Consider the following 18,847-nt stretch of genomic DNA (forward strand, 5'->3'; position numbering starts at 1 on the left):
GAACCAAGCGACTTGAAATTCTGGAAAAATACTCTCAATTACCTTTTGAACATAACAGAGGTATTTCTCAGGGGTTTCAAAAGAAAAGAGCAGAGCTTGCATCAAGACAGAACCTCTCTGGGATCCCCAGGTGATCCCCAGCACTGCCAAGAGAAAGGACATTTTGCACTGCCCAGGCTGTAACTGGGGTATTCATTGAGATTTTAGGTATTTTTCCTGAAATACCTACACCTATGAGTAACCTCATAGAGGCCCCCAGCCATCATTTGGGAAGGGGAGGGAAAAGAAGCGTGTTCACTAAAGCTAATCTTTGCTCTAGCTAAAAAAAAACTGAGTTTCAAGTTATGATTTCTTAACCATATCTTCCTCTCAATCCCCAGTGCTCATAGCAGCAAGGATATCTGGACAAGGAAAAAGCTTCAATCTACATGAACCCAGTTTCTTTCAAATGCACAGCTAGAATAAAAAGAAAGTAAATGTTTGAAAAGCAGAGAAGGGGAAAGGAATGGAGCTTCAACATACGTATTAGGGAGCAGCAACTGATACCCAGCTCATCAGCTGGAGTTCTTGAAGATTTAAAAAGAAAAAAAAAAAAGCAGAAAGGCTGTTGTACCCACTTTTAACAAAGAATAAATGTTATTGGATTTAATCAAGCCTGGCAGAAGCCTCCTTACATAATCTTCGTGGTTGGCTGAACAATACTGCAACGCAATATAGCTCTGGGATATGACCAAGCAATTCCCCAAATCTCTACCTTTAATAACAAGGCAAGTCACTGAGTAGGAAAACTCATTTGAAATAATCAATCCTAAACATATTCACCATTCCTGCTTGTATTATTTACCTGAGACGATGCTCACATCCAGTGGCTGGCTCACCAGAGCACTGATCTGAGGCAGTCATCGTTGCTCCAAGCATAGCACTGCGCTTACTGGCTCAGAAAGTACACATGCAAATAGTCATTTACTTTAAGGCTCATTTAAATAAAAAAAATATTTACTAAATAAGCTATTTTTCTGACTTATTCCAACTGAGGATGAAATATGAATATCCAAGTCAAATGCAGCTACCCCAGGAATACTTGGTACATCAATAAATACTCCAAGCACGTGGTCTGAGAACTCAGTTTTTAAGGAACACAAAGTTACTACTCGCTGTAAGGAGAGAAAAATCTAGCATATACAAGCCAAAACCAAACCTGGAACCAGATGCCTCTGCGACTTCCAGGAGAAATAAACAAGACTTGATAACTAACTTCCATGGAAATTGAAGAGGGGAAGAAAATGAACATAAGCAAACCTGTTTATCTTCTGGAGGTCTAAATTTCTACAAGCCTACAAGTCCCCCATCTCCTTTTTTTTTTTTTTTTTTGTTCCCTTCAGGAGGTTAACCTGGTTCCTGTTAATTTTTTTCATACACTAATACACTAGCGCAAAAAAAAAAAAAAAAAAAAAAAAAGCTCAAGAATTAGGAAAGCTTTCTTGCAGAAGAGAACTGAAGAGTGTCTGCATCTGTAAAAAAAAAAAAAAAAAAAAAAAAACCACAAAAAATCTGAGGCCTGCCTGCATTCCCTGCTGCAATGACAAAAAATATATTTAACGCAATACATGCAGCTCTGAAAGACTGGAAGGTGATCTTACTGATTAGATATAATCCCTTCTCCCAGCCTGCATTTTCAGAAGCAGCTGCCTTTATAAGGCTAACATTTCAAGGCTTCAGAGAATACAGTAATTAAAATAAGCCTCAAAGTTAACACGCACAAAAATAATCTAGGCATCCTCATCACGAAACCTTCAAAGCCCATGAGCTGACTTCTGATTCTGACCCAGACAACACCTTGCTTTTGACTTTATCTGCACCGTGATTAAAAAATATAGAGCTGTAAATGCCCGAGACTGAAGAAAATGCAAGATGTTTCCTCCGGCTCTGGCACAGAGTTCCCCGTGAGTGAGAAAACCAATCATTGCCCATTTAATTGCATAAAAATCAGTGAGTTTTTTTTTGCTACCCTCCCAAGTTTTAATAAGCTGGTATCTTTCAGCAGGCCCTTGACACCTTCAATTCCACAGCTCAGACACAGGGACATGAAATTCACATCTGCAAAATCCCCGTGAGATCTCCATAGCCTTTTGGCAGAGCGTTACGATGATACCTGAATCGATATTAAATCGATATTTAAATCGATATTAAATCTCCTTCACACAGGAAGGAGAAGCCCCAGGGCAGGTGTTTCCTTCCTTTGTTGTGATTTGGAGCAAGGATTTCCTCGAGGCAAGACTTGCAGCTCCGCATGCAAACCACTTCCATTTCGGTGAGGCCGTGCAGCAGGCGAGGGGAGGCTTCCCCACGCTCCCTGCACACCCAGGGTGCTGAGAGCTGAGGACACGGACCGGAGCAGGTTGCCACCAACAGGTTAGACCTTGTCCAAAAGGCTTGGGGAGAGCTGCTGCTGTGCTAACAGCACCGAGGGGAGCACACAAAGCCTGCATTGCTCCATCAGCCCTGCTGACATCTGGGACCGACGTTTTCTATCTAACCAGGAATTAAGGCGAGCATCTTAAAGCTTAATCTTATTAAGTACCGTGCCACTTGTTGGCAGGTCTGTATTTGCATTCATCCCCAATGAAAATCAGAGAAACATGGCTGGAAGTGGCAGCTGAGGCTTTGAGGGCTTAAATCGAATAAAGCTAAGAAAAAGTCAAGTCTCCGGTACTGCATTAAGGGTTCTGCTCTCCACAAAGGAAGGACGTCCATCCTTCAGATTAATTTTCCTTTTTTACTTCCATAAAAGCACAGGGGGGACCTTTCAGCCCCCACAAAGGGGTTGCCAAGTGGTTCAGTCAAATCCCAGCTTCTCAGTAAAAGCTCCGCAATTAATTTGGGGGCTTTAACTCTTTCTGGAGCCCAGTCAATACATCAGTCCTCTACAGATGCACGCAGGAAAGCTATTCGTCCTCATTAACCTCAGCATCACCTTGTAATAAACCCAAATTTATGGCCAACCTCATCCTTCTTTTTCTGCACACATTTCCTGCGAGCATCTAACAGACCTCCCCTTGTCAATGCTGCAAGCCGTTGAAGCAAAACGAGATCCACGTTACGCAGCACAAACCCGGGGAAGAAACTCCTTGAGCTTCCCCCCTCCAAATTCAGGGTTACAGTTACCCCAAATTAACACCAAATCTTTGCCTTCTTCCCCAGCCCAATCTCCTAGTGGTCGATGGGCAGGAAAAATGAACAGCATCTTCCAGAGGAACCAAAACACTTCACTGAGATGGCTCCTGCCTTCCTGCTGAAGAGAGGGGTCCTGCCACACCCCAGCCGTCTCTCCTAGGCTAATCTCAGCCTCAAACACCATAGCCTGGTGCTGTATAACCACTATGAAGGGTTTTCATGTCCAGATGCCTGCCTCTGCTCCAGGAATAGAATGAAGTAGGATTTGGAGGACTCCTGAATCTGCTGTACCCTAACTCATCACCTACCCCTACTGATTTCTCTCTGCAGGCGTGCACTAAGATACCAGAGCCCCAAAATCCCCAAGGGACAGGCAGTTTAAAGATGCCCAGCACCTCACATGGGAGCCAGGCACTGCTGCCGGGCCCCTGTTTTGCAGCTGAGCTGCCAGGCATCATCCAGCAAGAGAACCGAACTAACTGCAGGACTCAGCCATCCCTCGAAAGCCAGCAAATTTGGGGAGCCCCAAATGAGAAAACAGCCAGAGACACTTGTATAACAACCAGCATTTACCCACAAAACAAAGTAAAACCAGTCTGCCTGTGGGCTACTCATGCCCAGTAGCCAGTCCAGCTCTATTATTTGCAGCTTTGTTTCACGCCGATTTACTGACCATGCTCTCCTGTGGCCACCATCCAGCTCCAAAGCACGCTATTTTGAAGCCCTCTACTCAAGAAAGAAGAGGGCAAGGGCTGCAGCACGTGCTTTACACCTCTCCAGCCTTCTCTCCTTACAGCCGAGCAGTCCATTTGCACACCAGTTTGGCATCCCAGCCCTCCCACGGCAGCCTCTGCCCAACACCCAGAGCCTAACTGAGCTCAGGGTGCTCAGTACATGCAGGGAGCTCCACTTAGGGGAGGGAGCACACAGCAAGCTCGACAGCTGCCCCCGGGTGACTCCTCGGGGCTTGTGCTTCTGGATGCCAGAGGGCTGGAGCAATCGTGTTTTAAGGTCTCAAATTCATTCTGTGCTTAAAATAAACCAGGAGCGCTTCCCGTACTCCTCCGAGTGGCTTGTAGGATGAGCCAAGGGCATGCTTCTTCCACCTCGCTTCCTTTCAGCTCCTTCGTGGCACAGGCTGAGAAGCGCCCATGAAGCCAAACCCCTTCACGTTTGATGAACTTCAGGCTGAAACACCAGGCACAAACACAGCAACAAGGAAGTCAGGAGAAGATGCAGGCAGAAATGCCAGCAGGGATTTTACCGATCGGCCTGCACCTCCCATACAAAAATGTCTGGCCAGAGCGTGCAGAAATATCTGACACCTTTCGGAGCAGTGAATGTGTGTAAGTGTACAACAACCAAGGGTTCACATCCCAAGTCCCTGTACACACACCTACCTCCTCAGCACACGCATACACCTGAAAACAAACCCATGAGTTTCCCTTGAAGCTGAGCATTTAAGAACCCAAACACCCAGTTTTCTCCTCACCATGAGGCTGGCAGCGAAGGGTAACTTCCACTGCTCTCACACCAACCTCACCCGAGACTAGGTGTAAAGGGATTTATTTTTTGTACATCAGTGCCATGCCACACTGCCATCACTGGCTTACATGGGATGGAAACAGGCTCACATCAGTTAACATGCTCCTAGAGTCATGTTTCAGTGCGCAGCCTGCATTTTATACCTGCATAAGCCACGCTCATTCCTACAACCTGTTTGGCACTCGGATTTGTGTGTCAGGTAGCCTGCAGTAGTACAAAATCTTCTTTGGCCTGCAGAGGACAAAAAAAAATGAAGTCCAGCTAAACAAAGGTGCTCTGATCTCCGCCACCTAACATCAATAACCCACGTTAAATGATAGCCAGCATTTATTTTCCCCTCATCTACCCCAAGTCTTAGTGCACTGCAGGAGGCAACACCACCAGACACGTTAATACACTTCCACACTTCTGCCTCATCGATTTTCTGTTGGGAAATTATTTGCTGTCAGAGGTAATTACATCGCTCCCAGCACAAAAGCCAAAAAAAAAAAAACAAAAACAAAAACAAACAAAAAAAAAACACCACCACAGAATACCAGAAAATTAGCATATAGAAAAGACAGTGTTGGAGAAGCGGTTGAGTGATTTGAGACTGCACCAAATCAGCCGCCCAAAATGATGCGGGAATTCTTCACGCAGGAGTTGCCATGGGTTTTTGCATCCCTACATTTATATCCACACGTGGACTCGAATGTCAACTGAACGCTGCTGACCCTTCGAGATGTTTCGCATTCACCCATCTTGCTAACCCAAGGCATTTTGCTCTGGGACTAATGCATTTGTCCAAGCACAAGCACGATCCAGGGCTGCACTACCATTATGAATTACTCCTACCGAAGTCATTCTGCTCCTCTACTCCAGCCAAATGCTTCTGATACTACCTGGTAGCTGCTGCTTCCAAAGCAGATCTCTGTAACGTGCTCCAGCATTTGCTGCAAGTAGGAAGTTTTGCTTCTATCCACATGTAATACCAAGCAACTGAGCTAATTAGGGAAAGCGAATTGCTATAGTAAAGATCAACAGCACTTCCCTGCTCAAACAGGTATCTTCTCCTTCTAAAAAGGAAAATAATTGGGCTTGAGAAATTGGAATTTTAAGCTGCACTCAAAAACTCATTGTGGGACTGTGTTAATGCTGAGATGAACATTACCAACAGGGATTTTAACTAAAAAATAAACTGAGTTACCACAATCCTTGGCACAATTAACAAGTCTTTACCTAAGCAGAAAGTTCCTGGAGGTTTTCCTTCCTCTTGGAGATCCACACTCCCCCAGGAAGCCCGTTTCTCCCCCAGCACACCTGAGCCGATGCTGCTACTCCCCCCATCGCTGCTCAATCAGCGAAAAGGCTGCTGGAGACCTCTGCCAAAATCTGCTGGGCACGGAAGGAGCCATGCTGCAGGCAATATGCTCAGCTCCAGGGAGGACACAGTGCCGTGAGCCCTGGGGATTGCATCCGTTCCTGCCCACCGAGTGCCCAGCACCGCCCCAGCCCCTCACCTCTGCAACGCATTTAATGAAAGCGCAGCTTTGTGGACAACACGCATCGATGGCAAAAATTTAGCAGTTTACCACTGACGCTTACTGCTTCTCCCTGTGCAAAATAAGAAAAATGCAGGCAGCAAAGCAGCACGCAGCAACCTGAGGGCAAGCACCAGGCTTTTAACCTGTCAAGCACCAAGCAGCCTCTCCTCCCAGGGATGCTCAGTGCTTTGGAGAGGAGAGCACAACTCAGAAGCAAGCTGCAAAGACAGCACACGAAGCAAACCATGCTTTACAGCCCCCTCGTTAGCTGTTGCCAGCGTGTTAGGTGCAGGTGTATCCTGCTCAGATCCAGCACCCTGCTTGGTGTTTGCTTTAGGAACAGCCCGGGAGAAGAGAAGCACGGCACTGCTAAATGGGTGCCAGCCACCTTCTGGGCGCTACGCTTGCAAAAAACTATTTGGGAGGCAGGAAAAGAAATAGCCTGCTTCTAATCATTCATTACAAAGATGTGCCTATTTAGTCAGCTGGGCTAGCAGCATGAAGAATGGAAAATCCACATTCACAGTATCAGAGCTTAAATGAACGGCATATGCTCCGTGGTGAGCTCATTCCTGTCTGCAACAAACACGTGGAGAAACCGGAGCAAAAGTAACCCCGGCCGCAAGGCTCTCCTACACCATTTCCCTACAGGCAGCAGCTTTCAGCTCATTGCAGAGCTGGGGGAGCACGCACACAACAAAACGCTTTGTCTGTGTCAGAGAGAGATTAACAGCATGAAAACGTGGGGAAAAACTCTGCGTTTTAGCACCCCGGCTGCATGGCAGCCAGCAAACACCTGAAGGCATTAACTCGCCAGCCCCGCAGCCCTGCCCTCAAGCTTTTTCCACCCCTTTTGCACGTTCACAAGAGCGCTGCTGCTGAGCAAGCCGAGTGCTCACGATCCCAGTCCCCTGCCGCCGGTGGCAAGCCCCGCGCCCGGCTTACGGAGGAGGCAGAGCTCGTAAGCACGTACAGAAATAACCCTGGATTCACAAGCAGCTCATAGCAACCAGCCATGGGAAGGCTTCACGAGGCTGCTCTCACAACACCCAGCCCTGGGCAGCCCCTGAATGAAAGCCCAGCCCTTCTGCTCCTTGCTGAAGAGACCAGAGGGTCCCAAGCCTCGACACGAGACACCTCCGCCCGCAGGCACGTGAACACGGGGCAATACAGGCTGCGGTCCTCTGTGAGGCTCATTGAATGCTCCTTCATTTCTCCAAGAGGATTTACAAAGCAGAAATTGCTCTAGGGGAATCTCTTGCCTCTCCAGCTGCTAACCACATGTATTTAGAAAACCCACACCCCTGCTGAACTTCAGCCACCTCCTCCCATTGCTTGGCAAAGAGCCACAGAGCCTCCAAAGCACGATGCTGTTGGCTCACGGAGCAGAACCGACCCCAAAACTCTTCCCTCCCACCCCGAGATGTCTCCAACAGGGCCACCTCTCCACGGAGACAGCAGCAGGTCTCCTGTCTCAGGGAAGAGAGGAAGAGACATTCACTGCTCCCGGATCACAGCGTTGTTCTTGCTGTCTCTGAAGCCGACCATTTCGTGCCACTCTTCTGCTTTTTCTCCTAAAAACCACAGATTTTCAGGAATGACATGCAGCCAGAAGCACACTGGAGAAAAAGACAAAGCCTTTTCCCCTTATGAATTAGAGCTGAGCTAACAGAGCCACTGGAAAAAGATTTCAAACATACCACGGGGCTGAAAACACAGCCAGCATATTTAGAGATCGTGCAGGTTTTTGAGTCGTTTAATGTTTTTTTGCTCGGCTCTGAACTCTGTTGAGTAGGCAGAAAGACACCTCCTCTTTGCTTCTGTCTCTTCTATTTTTACATCACACGGCTTTCTAGCTTTGCTGTAACAGAAACCCCTTGCACTGCTTTATTACCCCATCAGGGCATCCGCGTTTCAGGCAAGCAGCAGTCCCTAAATATCTCCCTGCTCCCCGCTGCGAGGCTTAACCAGCCTCGGGTCCATCACCTCACGCAGATGCATGAAAGCAACACTTCCATCAAAGCTTTTATTTTAATGAAATGAGGGGTAGAGATTTTCCATTTAAAGCGGTGCTTTCCTCTGCAACAGGCAACTGCTCTGACAGTGAAGGCTGCTGAGGATGCTCACAGCTCTCACCCATCTGTCTCCACGATGCCAGGACTACGTGCGTCGCTCCCGGGGAAGAGGAGAGCACTACTACCACGAGAGCCACCCACGGTCGGTCTCCAGCAGAGCCAGCTGAGTTCTCGGGTACTAGAGGACCAAAACCAGAAGGTTTTTCTTTTTTTTTTTTTTTTTCCTTTCTTTTTTTTTTTTTTTTTTCCTGAGTCATTTCACTTCTCAAAGCTTTTCCTGAAGGTATCTAAAAGACAACATGAATGCCATCCCCAGAAGGGACGTGGGGAAGCCAAGGATTTATCCACGCAGCACTGAGCAGACCCATTCTTAGGGCTTCCTTTACGTGAGCGAGTGTATTTAAATGCCACCTGGTCATCCTGGAGGGTTTGTACACCTCCAGGGCAGACAGGGACAAGGTGACTATGGGGTGTAGCTGGGATGACCGACTGATCCACCAAGCCATAAATCACAGGCCATTTTCTAACTGCTTAATGACGGCCACCCCGTTCTTTCAATCCCATCCAAGCCAGCTACAGCTGACATGAAGCTTTTGTGGGCTCAGAGAAAAAAACAAGGAAGACACAAGCTTTTTCCCCTCCAAGTGTTATTTCTAGCATCTTTTTGCTATGGAATACCAGAGATACAAAAATACTTGCATCAACGGCCATGAAAAGAACAGAGCATCCTGTGACACAGCTCAACGGGACGAACAAAAGCACGAGCTTCTTTCACAATATTTACAAAAGAAATCTGTCCAAATATAGCTCCCCATGGATAAGTACTCTTGGCAATTAAACCTTCTTGTTAACGAGTCAAAAGCTAAGTTGTGAACTTCAACAGCGCTGCTAGAAAGCCTGATTGAATCACAGTTTTCCCACCCATCACTGCAGGGTGATATACATGTATATCCAAGTGGTTTTTGCAGGGAACTCCTCAGTTTGACTTCCCAATCACCTGCACACAGTGGGACAGAAGCAGCAGCCTCTGAGGCTTTTATAGGGCAAACTGGAGGGGACAGCAAACAGGGAGGTGCTCTGTGTGATTCTGGGGAGGGTTTGAGGTGGCTTTCAGCAGCAGCCTCCACTAATGGTGTATGTTCACATAGAAACCACCTCGGTTCCTCCATCTTCTGACACCCAGGTGAGCATTGTCAATTCTCTTTTCACACATTGACATCAGGCAACCTCACAACACAAAATGCTATCCTGTTTTGTTGGCTACTACATAAAAGTATCTTCAATTTGCCACAAAGACCCAGATTTTAAAGGCCATTTATTCCAGCTCATAGAGGAATGTCAGCTCTCAGGCTAGGCAGTGAAGCAATCTCTCAGCTCTCCTACTAGCACCAAGACCTACACCAAGTGAGCCAGGTGAGATCGAGTCTTGTGGTTGAATCTGCCAGGAAGAAGCCAGCCATATTTCCACTAGTTATGTACAAAACCTGAGTGGCCACTGGAAACTCATTCTTGGCCATGACTTACCAGAAACAGCTGGGAAGCAAAACTCGATGCCAGGGCTGTTCTGCTGGGCACCAAGCAGTTAGAGTCACTCTTGGCTCCACGGTTTGTTCCCTGCTCGTGTGACCATCCAGGGGGACCAGCCTCGCTCTTCCCCATTTCAGGAGCTGAAGGAATTACTTGTTGGAAAAAAGCAGCGATGCTTTTTTTTTTTTTTTCCCCTTTTGAGCTGATGAATTTGAAGAGCGCTTGATTGCGTTTTTAACAGCTCCAATCACGGACCATTTTCTGCCTTCAGCTTCAATCCAAGATGACACAAACAAGTTAAAAAAATTTATCTTTTGCAAACCTGTTGCTATACTTTTATGCTACCTCCAACATCCAGGAGAGCAGCAGAAGCAGGGAATTGGTGCAGGTCCTGCTATGCTAGGGCCAGAAAGCCAGCATTAGGTCTGGCAAAAGTTACTGCTGGTGTTGCTGTACTCTAGAAATTGCTCTAGGGGAATCTCTTGCCTCTTGCCTGACACCACCTAAGGAAGAAAAGGATCCATCCCTTCCTGGGCACACCAACACCTGTATTGCAGCCAAGCTGCAGCCCACGCTGCGTGCCTGTTTGCCCCCAGACAAGCTGTAGCTTTGCAGAAGCAATAAATAGCACCTTCTCCAGCTCGCTTTCTCGGGCCGATCGCTCTCCTGCTCTCCCGTTATGAGGCAGCGTCAGCAGAACTGCAGCTGGACTTTTTTCATTAAGGCTTACAAAGCCATCCAAGCTCTCTCCACATCACATCCCCCAGCGGCCCAGGCGAATGCTAAAAGCCAAGCTGAAAACCACCTAGTCCCATTACACCAATTTCCAACCAGAAGGCATTCCCAATTTCCAGGCTGACTCATGGCACATTGTGAGCACGGAAAACCCAGCCGCGGTCCAAGGCAAACTCCTGCAGGGTCAGGGATGCCAGAAGCCAAATTTCTATGCTGAGCAGCTGCCTGCCAAATAAAGTAATGATTTTTCTTTTAACATCCTTTATTAAATCTCTTCCTGCAGTCACCTTCACCCTTTGCAAGGGTTCAAATTAAACTATTTGTCTCAGCGAGCCTTTCCCTCCCGTACACAAATACTTCTCCAGAGACGGCCTTTTAAATTGAATTTCTTTTTTTTTAAACAATTCTGGATGACAAATGCCAATAGTGAATAACACTCTGGAGAGCAGCAGCATATGGCAAGCCACGGAGCAGGCAATTAGCCTATCAGCTCTGTCTTTTAACTAAGCAGCTTATAACGGAGCAAGGCTTCGCCTCTCCTCCCACAGCAACCGGCAGAGGCCACCAGGCCGGGGGAAAGGCCCCGGCCAACTTTAAGGCAGATAGTCAATTCTCAGAGAGCTTCCAAAATCACGATTGTTGATTCTAAACACACCTGTTATCCCCGTAAATTAAGAAATCTGCAAACGGGATGACAAGCAGCATTAACACTGTCCTCACCCGGTGCGTCTCTACTGGAGGAGAATGATGGCAGGCTTTAATCATTTCCACTGCAGCCACAGAAGTGGGAAACCAGTGTTTTATAAGACAAATATTTCCACGTCTGATTTGTGATCTCTGGGGTTTAGAGGAATCAACTGCCTCTAACAGAATAAAGCAGATTTGGAAGCGCTACACGTGTTTCATTCGGCATCTGGCGCTCTGAAAGGTTCCCCTCACTGTGACAGCGCTGGTGCTGTAAGACAGGAATAGAAAAATAGGGCTGGATTACGCGTTTTCTCCAATAAATAATGCAAAATTGCTACGTGAAAGGAGATTCAAATGCAATTTCACTTAGGCAAGCATCTCACCTACTACAGTCCTTCCAGCCCCCAGCTGCACACGCTTCGCAGAAATCTCAGTGAATTTTGACTTCACTTTATCTTCATTACTCTCAGCGTTTATAATTAATGGCATGCAAAAAGAACCAGCGTTTATAATTAATGACATGCAGAAAGAGCTAACAAAACACCTTACTACGCAGGTCATTAAAGGAAAAAAATGACAGCATACGCTTTGGGAAGGGGAGCGCATCAATTCCGCCGGTAGCAGAACTGATTGCTTCTTGGCTTTTACTACGTCCAGCTTAACGTAGCTACGGCCCAAACCAACACCAACAAAAAGCCTTCATCTGGTAATAACGCTGTGAGCATCACCAGTTTGCATTGTGAGAAAGTGAGATTTTTTCAGGGAAAGGGGAACAAGGTGCCTCTGAGGGACCTGCTGCTCTTCTGCCCTTCCTACTGCACATCCTCGGGGAGAGGCAGATTACCCCAGGATGTTTTCATGAACCAAGTGTTAGCCAGCGTGGGTATTTACCAGCTCTAAAATATGAAACAAATAGCTCCATCTCTGCTCTAAGCCGGATTAGCCCTGCTAATTTTAAGCACGGAGCATTTCCCTGCCCCTCCATCTAGGAGGGCCAGCCAAACGGAGTAGGAGGACATCCAGCAATGCAACTTCAGCAACCAAAAGCTTCTTTCTGGGTGCCCTCGAGCCACGCACAGCCGAGAACCCAGTGCACGAAGCTGGTCTTTGCAGTGTTTATGGGGTGCAATTAAAATGCTCCCTCCAGGATTGTGCATGTAACTGCTTTACATGAGTGCAACAGCACTGGAGGCTTTCGTCAGGTTGCTGGCAGCACACGAAGGATGTGGCAAGAAAGCCATTTTGTTAGCCATCATCTAACTCCCTAAATTTTGAAAAGTTCAGACTTTTTTTTTTTTTTTTTAAAAAAAGACAAAAACAGGACTCAAGCTGTTTTAAGTACTGCTCAGGTTTCTTGTTTTCACAGTAGAATTCAAGCCCTCACTTGTGTTGTGTTTTTTTTTAAATGTTTGTTTAGATCTGTTTCAGACAGTCCTGGTACCTGACCGAGCTGCATTTCCAAGCACCAAGCACTGATTCCAGGACATCCAGGTACCCAGATCTACCCAGGCCCCAGCTGAGCGTTGACTGTTTCTCCTGCGTAACACAAGCTGCTGCTAACCTGGATTTGAAGCCTTGGATGCGGAGTCTGAATTTGGCATGTATTTATACCTTTTTTCACCCCCGTATGACAACCAGTTTCCTAACAAGGAACCCTGAAGGAAGGAGACAGCAGCGATACACTGAAGGCACTTTACAACCTGCCCATTTTCTCCTAGTGCAAAGGAACTAAATGCAGCCCGGGCTCGGTTTGCGACACAGGCATATGACATAACATCCCCTTAACACAACGTTAACTCATGATACGCTATCATTTGCTCACTGGCATCCCACATCACGACTCAAAGCGTTCAGGGTACAATTTGTTACTTCACTTCTCCCTGTAATCAAAGCCTCACGGCATGTTGTAAACCCATGGCACCATTTGTTTATGGGAACAGGGAGCGAGGTTGGCCATAATCTGTTGACTCAAGTGAGACATTTCCGCTCCTACAGCATTTTGACAGATGACTTCTTTTTAATACTTGCACACATTTATCCAGGGATCAGAATGCTACAAGCCCTATTTTAAAAAAGAAATGACATCAGCCACAGCACTTTTGGCAATGCCACTATGTCTTGGTTTTTGCTCACGCCTGCTAAGGCAGCAGCAGGTGCAGGGCACTGCCCAGGCACTACCAACTACTACGACTGACACCGTCCCTGCTGCACCCAGAGCTATGACAAGCCTCCCCGACTTCTGCCAGCACAGTGCATTATTCATCATAGGACAGATCTTTTTATAGATACATTACTTGAACAACCAAAATTCCTTGCACTCAACTCTTCCTCCTGGATCTTTTGCTAGATTATTTTAAGCAAAGACTTACAAAATTGTGAAACTTGGCTAAAAATACTTATGACAGTATCGCAGAATTGTACAAAAACTGAAAAGACACTAGAAGGTGCAGTATTCAATAAATCAGTGGCATCAAGAAAACAACTGAACAATACACAAACACTCTCCAGACACGCACCAAGGAACACCCAGGTGAAGAACCAGCGCTCTGCTACCCGAGGAATGCCTGCCCTGCCATTTTTAAAGCACACCGAGGCTTACCGATGCAACTGCTCTGCAGAACCTGCCTTCTGATAAACCAGTAACAAACAATGCCAGGGCAGCATCGCTTCTCAGCCCCATCTTTCCCCTGCAGGAGGAAATCAAGTTTTCAGAGGGGAGCCAGAAGTGGTCTGAAAGAAAGACTAAGTTTAGAAAAAGCTATGCTATCTGTTGCACAAAATTTCTTTCTTCAGAGAAAGAGAATAATGGTACTTACCTCTGTTCACAAAAACAAGAATAAGAACATTCTCTGCTTTTTGGGAAATCCTCATCACTTTAATAATTTCCAAGATTGGAACACTGAAGCCTGAACTGAGGAGCAGTACCATAAGGGGAAGGAAATCAGCAGCAAAGCAGTGGAGAGCAATGCTTTAAAAAGCTCTCACATCTCACAAAGAGCAAACAATTATAACAATTACACGGAGAGGAGGTAGATGGAAGTATTATATTTTACAAAGAAACACCTTCTCCAAACAGCAACACATCCTTGCTCTCTAACCAAGCAATTAATCACACAGCTGAAACAGGAGAAAGGAAGCAGTGGTTACAGTCTGAGCAAGACTTCACAGCCTAGCACAATATAGGTTTAACACCCACAGACCGAGCTCTCAGGTGTGAAAGCATCTCAGAATTAAGGCACGTAACAAGCAGCAAGGTAAATAAATATCCCATGAGACTACAGACCTACATCTCTGAAAGAAGGTAGGGGGCCAGGGCTCTCCCAGCTCACAGCGACGAGCTGGACCTGTGAGCGTGCCATGATGCTGAGCCCAAGCAGCAGTGCTTCGATGAAAAGAGCTGAGCTCTCCAGCTCCTGCCCTGTACGTCTGCTGGGTCAGAGCCCCACAAGGCTGGCTGCTGCCCCTTAACAAGCCCTTCAAGGTTCATTTCTTTCCTTAGCAGATTTGAAGAGATGTAAGCAGCTCCTTGTATGTGTTCCTGGAAACACCCCGACCTGGAGTGCTGTGCTGAGGCCTGCGAGGCAGCCAGGGGAAGATGCCCACGCACAGTCCCAGGGGAGCTCAAAGCCTCACTCTTAGTCCTCCTTTAAACATGAGGTGTCGATACCAGAGCAGGATGAAGGTGTCAGCTCTCACCCCAAGCAACACCCAAGGTCCCTTCTTCACTTCATATTAGAGTACACGTAGTGCTGCACGACTGACTCAAACTTGTGAGATGCGAGCAGTTGTGACCACCCTAATAGGGTTCTTCTGGAAGTAACTTCCTCGTTTCTCTCCTTAAAAACCATTCCTCAGCAGAACTATTTCCTTCATTTCAGAACGGGCTCAAAACTAGAAGCTTCTCCAGTTGTGTGTTGACAGGAGGCCTGCTTGCCTAAACAAACCTACCACACACCAGGCTTATAACCTCGCCTCACAGCATGCTAGCGAGGGGCCTGGCAGTTCCCAGGCTGTACTGATATTTCCACCCTGGTTGAAGAAACAGAATAGTGGTTTTATTTTGTTGTTTGTTTGTTTTTTAATAATCTCCTTGTGAAGAAACAAAGGGGAAGCTGCCATGAACATATCTTTAACCCGAGAAAAATAGAAAGCGAAACAGGGTAGGACAGAAAACAGCAGGGTGATGTCATGGCAGCAGTCATGTTATTAATAATGTATTACTTGTTCAATGCCAGGCAAATACCTTGTCCCTGCTGCTCTGTAAAGGCCACAGTCACAAGCAGCCAGCCCAGCCAGAAAGGGCAGGCCCAGCAACAGTTTGCTCCTCTCTCGAGAGCCTGAGAAACCACAGAAATGACTCAAGCTAAACTTTTTCCAGTAAAGAGCCTTCAGAAAGAGGTAGTGCTCAAAGTCACCCAAGACTTTTCGATTCAGAGCTCAGCCTACACCTGAGTTCCTAATATACAATTCAGCATCTCTACAAAAACCTCCAGAAAGATACAAACCCTCAGCAAGTCAGCATTTAACTCCACAACCCTACGACAAGTCCATTCCTGCTGTTAAACCCCCTGACAGCACAAATTAGGATATCAGGCTACAAAATGACTAAGGCTTTTTCTACATGGGAACACAAGCTAGAAAGCTAAACCCAATTAAAGTCCTTTCGGTTTGGAGCATCTTAATTGCAGAATTACATCAGGCTTAGTATCGCTGAAAGTTTCAGAGGCTTAAATTCCAGTGCTGACAACACTTTAATCCTCCCTGAAAATTAATTCAAAGTTTGTTTTCAGCAAGCAGCTCGTTAGAGACCAGGACTTCGATGACCGGCTGCCATAAAAGACGAGCTGCCATAAAACAGGAGCAGTTCCTATTGCTGTACACGACAGGAACTGGATGCTGCACAACCAAAACCAACCTCACCGTTAGGAGGCTTCCCTTCAGGAAACAGAAAGTCATGTTGCAGGATTAGTGATGCCTACAAGCATCCGGGGACAAGTAGATACACGCTCCTGAAAGGGAAAGCCCCAGCCTGGACAGCGCTCTAGGCTTTCCCTGGCAGGAAAAAGGCTTCCGCTCAGCAAAGAAAACAGGATTTTAAAACCTTTTGGATATATCCAAACTGTTAATAGTGTTATTTCCCCATTGTGAATGCTGTGTGATTGACAGGTTTTTCCTCGCCACTTCTTTTTCATTTATCTTTTACCAGAAGTGTCCCACATCCCAGGCACACAGCCTCTCGGAGCGCCCAGCATACATATTTCAAGCTTGGTTTTTTGAAGCAAAGCCTGCAAACCTGCAAGCCCCTTTGTCACCACAGTTATTAGCTCAGGAGAACCAATTCCCTTTCCTGGGAGTTTATACAGAGGGAAATTTGTCCTAAGGAAAAGCAAAAGTGTTTCTGGGTAGGCCTTTTAATAATTGTTTTCCTTAAATCACCTGAGAGTTTCTGAGGCTTCGTGGAGAGGCACTGCATTCATTTCCAAGTGCTGTAGGCCTCTGGCCATACCAGGAAGAAAGTATGCAACAAGTTGAAAATTACTTCAAGTTGAAAAGACTACAGACAGCATGAACACATCCACACTGCTACTTATATCAAGCCTCAGGTCTCCTGCTGCCTGTCTGCTCCACTTTTACCTCACAGGAAAGCAAAACGAGTTTCTCCAGGGCAAGGAATACGGGATATGGCAGAGGTCCTCGAGACATTCAGGTGCTTTCCACACTGGCATCCTCAGAGAAGTTATCTCAGAGTCAATGGGGAAAAATGCATTGCATGCAATGCAGACTGGATGGAGGTAGCTGCCTTCCTCTGTAAGGAGCATGCAGCATGCTTAGACGTGCCCGAAGCACCAACACCCGTCATTTCTCTAGATCTCTTTTGGCAGCTTCATCCATTTACACCAGCAGTCTTATATTTACAGTGTAAACAAACAAACAGCATAAAAAACACAACCTAGCCCTTGGATTCCCATTTACAGAAAGTTTTAACTTCATTTTTGGCAAGACTGGTTTAGGGAGCTGCAGGACCACTTCGCAGCTGGGCTAGAAAATCCTCAACTCAAGTCGTGCACAACACAGAGGAGCACATCACCAGCCCTGACTTCACCTTTCTGACAGTCCAAAAGCTCCCAAACAGGACATTCAAGCAGGGCTGAGCAAACAATCACAGGAAATTAATTTTGTATTCTGCTGGAGGGAATGAAGGAGCTGCTTTCCAGCTGAGAGCATAGAATTGTTTGGCACCAGCTGGCTACAACTTAGAAGCAACACCAGCAGCTGAGCAGTCTGTTTGAGTTTGGTAACCCTCTTTTTCCTCTGCCTTAACTTTAGGGCTTTTCTTATCCTATCAGCTGTCAGCAGAAATACAAGTTGTTGGAGGGCTGTGATGACCAAAGCGATGTTCTCTTCCATCCAAACAACTCTACAATGCACTGGCCAGGCACAAAGGCAAAGCAGGATGAAAAACCCCAGAGCAGCCCAGGTTGGTAGGGACTTCGAAGACCCCTGAGGCTGTTCTCCCTCATGCGTGCTTTTCCCCAGCATTAACACCAAGTACAACAGCTGAAAATACATCTAGCAGACTGAAAGGAAGAATGTCTGCCCTTATCTGCGAGATGAGGCAAGCACGGGGTACCCACAGCTTTTATCTCCCCCGAACAGCAGCTTGCTATGAAATGCTTGCCCAGTCCTTTACTTGGCTGCAGCGACACAGGGCAGATGTGGAATTTCCAGTAGATATTATTAAACATTGTAGTACTCGGCGGAAGGAAAAGTTGGACTAGTGGTCATCAGAACACACAGTAAATCATTGCTTTAATTACACAAACCCTTCCCCACACACACCTCTGTACATAGCATTCTCTGTTCAGGCCAGCACAACTTACCAGGGGCAAGTTGCAAGCACAGTCTGATGTTAAAAATACTTCTTTTCAAGAGGAAGGCTCTCAAATAAGGCTTCCTGTCCAATATATTTAGAGATGGAATTGTTTTTCCAAGCTCTCTCTAATGAGTAACTCGAGGGGGAGGCTGTTTTTGTTTTGTTTGTCAAACCCCAACTAGTTACGGCCTCTCTGTAAAGAGGAATTCAGAGCAAGTAGCTCTGACTGATGCCAGCATTGCAAAAATAACCAGCTTGCCTAATCTCAAAAGCATTTTTATGGAAGCTCCCCTTCAGAAAGAGGCCTTTAGTGATTCCCGTGGTTTTGACAGCAGGCGCCTCATACAGATTCAATCCACACAAAACACTTTCTACGAAGCAGCAATCGTAACGCCGATCGCTGTGAACTCGTTGAATGAATGGGTGGTAGGACTGACACACTCCGGAAAGCCCCAGGATGCTTGCTTCCGAGCTTCATACCAAAGATTTTGGCACAGTCTTCGTTTTTAGTTAGATGCACATAGTTTTCACAACAACCCTGCTCTGCTCTGAATGAGCTCCCAGATGGAGATGTCCTAGGAGATGAGGAGCTCGAGCTGCTTTTTGAAGCAGGGCACAGGCCTCCAGATACGTGGAGTACAGCACACGTCTCCCGAGTGTTCAGAAAGGGAACAAGATAAAAGACATGTCATTTCTAGCAAGTGAGA

General features: G+C 46.6%; 1 protein-coding gene across 1 annotated transcript in view; it reads right to left on the reverse strand.

Annotated features, from left to right (window-relative positions):
• Positions 1-18,847, reverse strand: part of MCU (mitochondrial calcium uniporter) — a 71,984-nt gene that overhangs the window by 29,436 nt on the left and 23,701 nt on the right. The window lies entirely within an intron of this gene.

The sequence above is a fragment of the Aythya marila genome (genome assembly GCF_965140915.1).
Source record: "Aythya marila genome assembly, chromosome: 7".
Lineage (NCBI taxonomy): Eukaryota > Metazoa > Chordata > Aves > Anseriformes > Anatidae > Aythya > Aythya marila.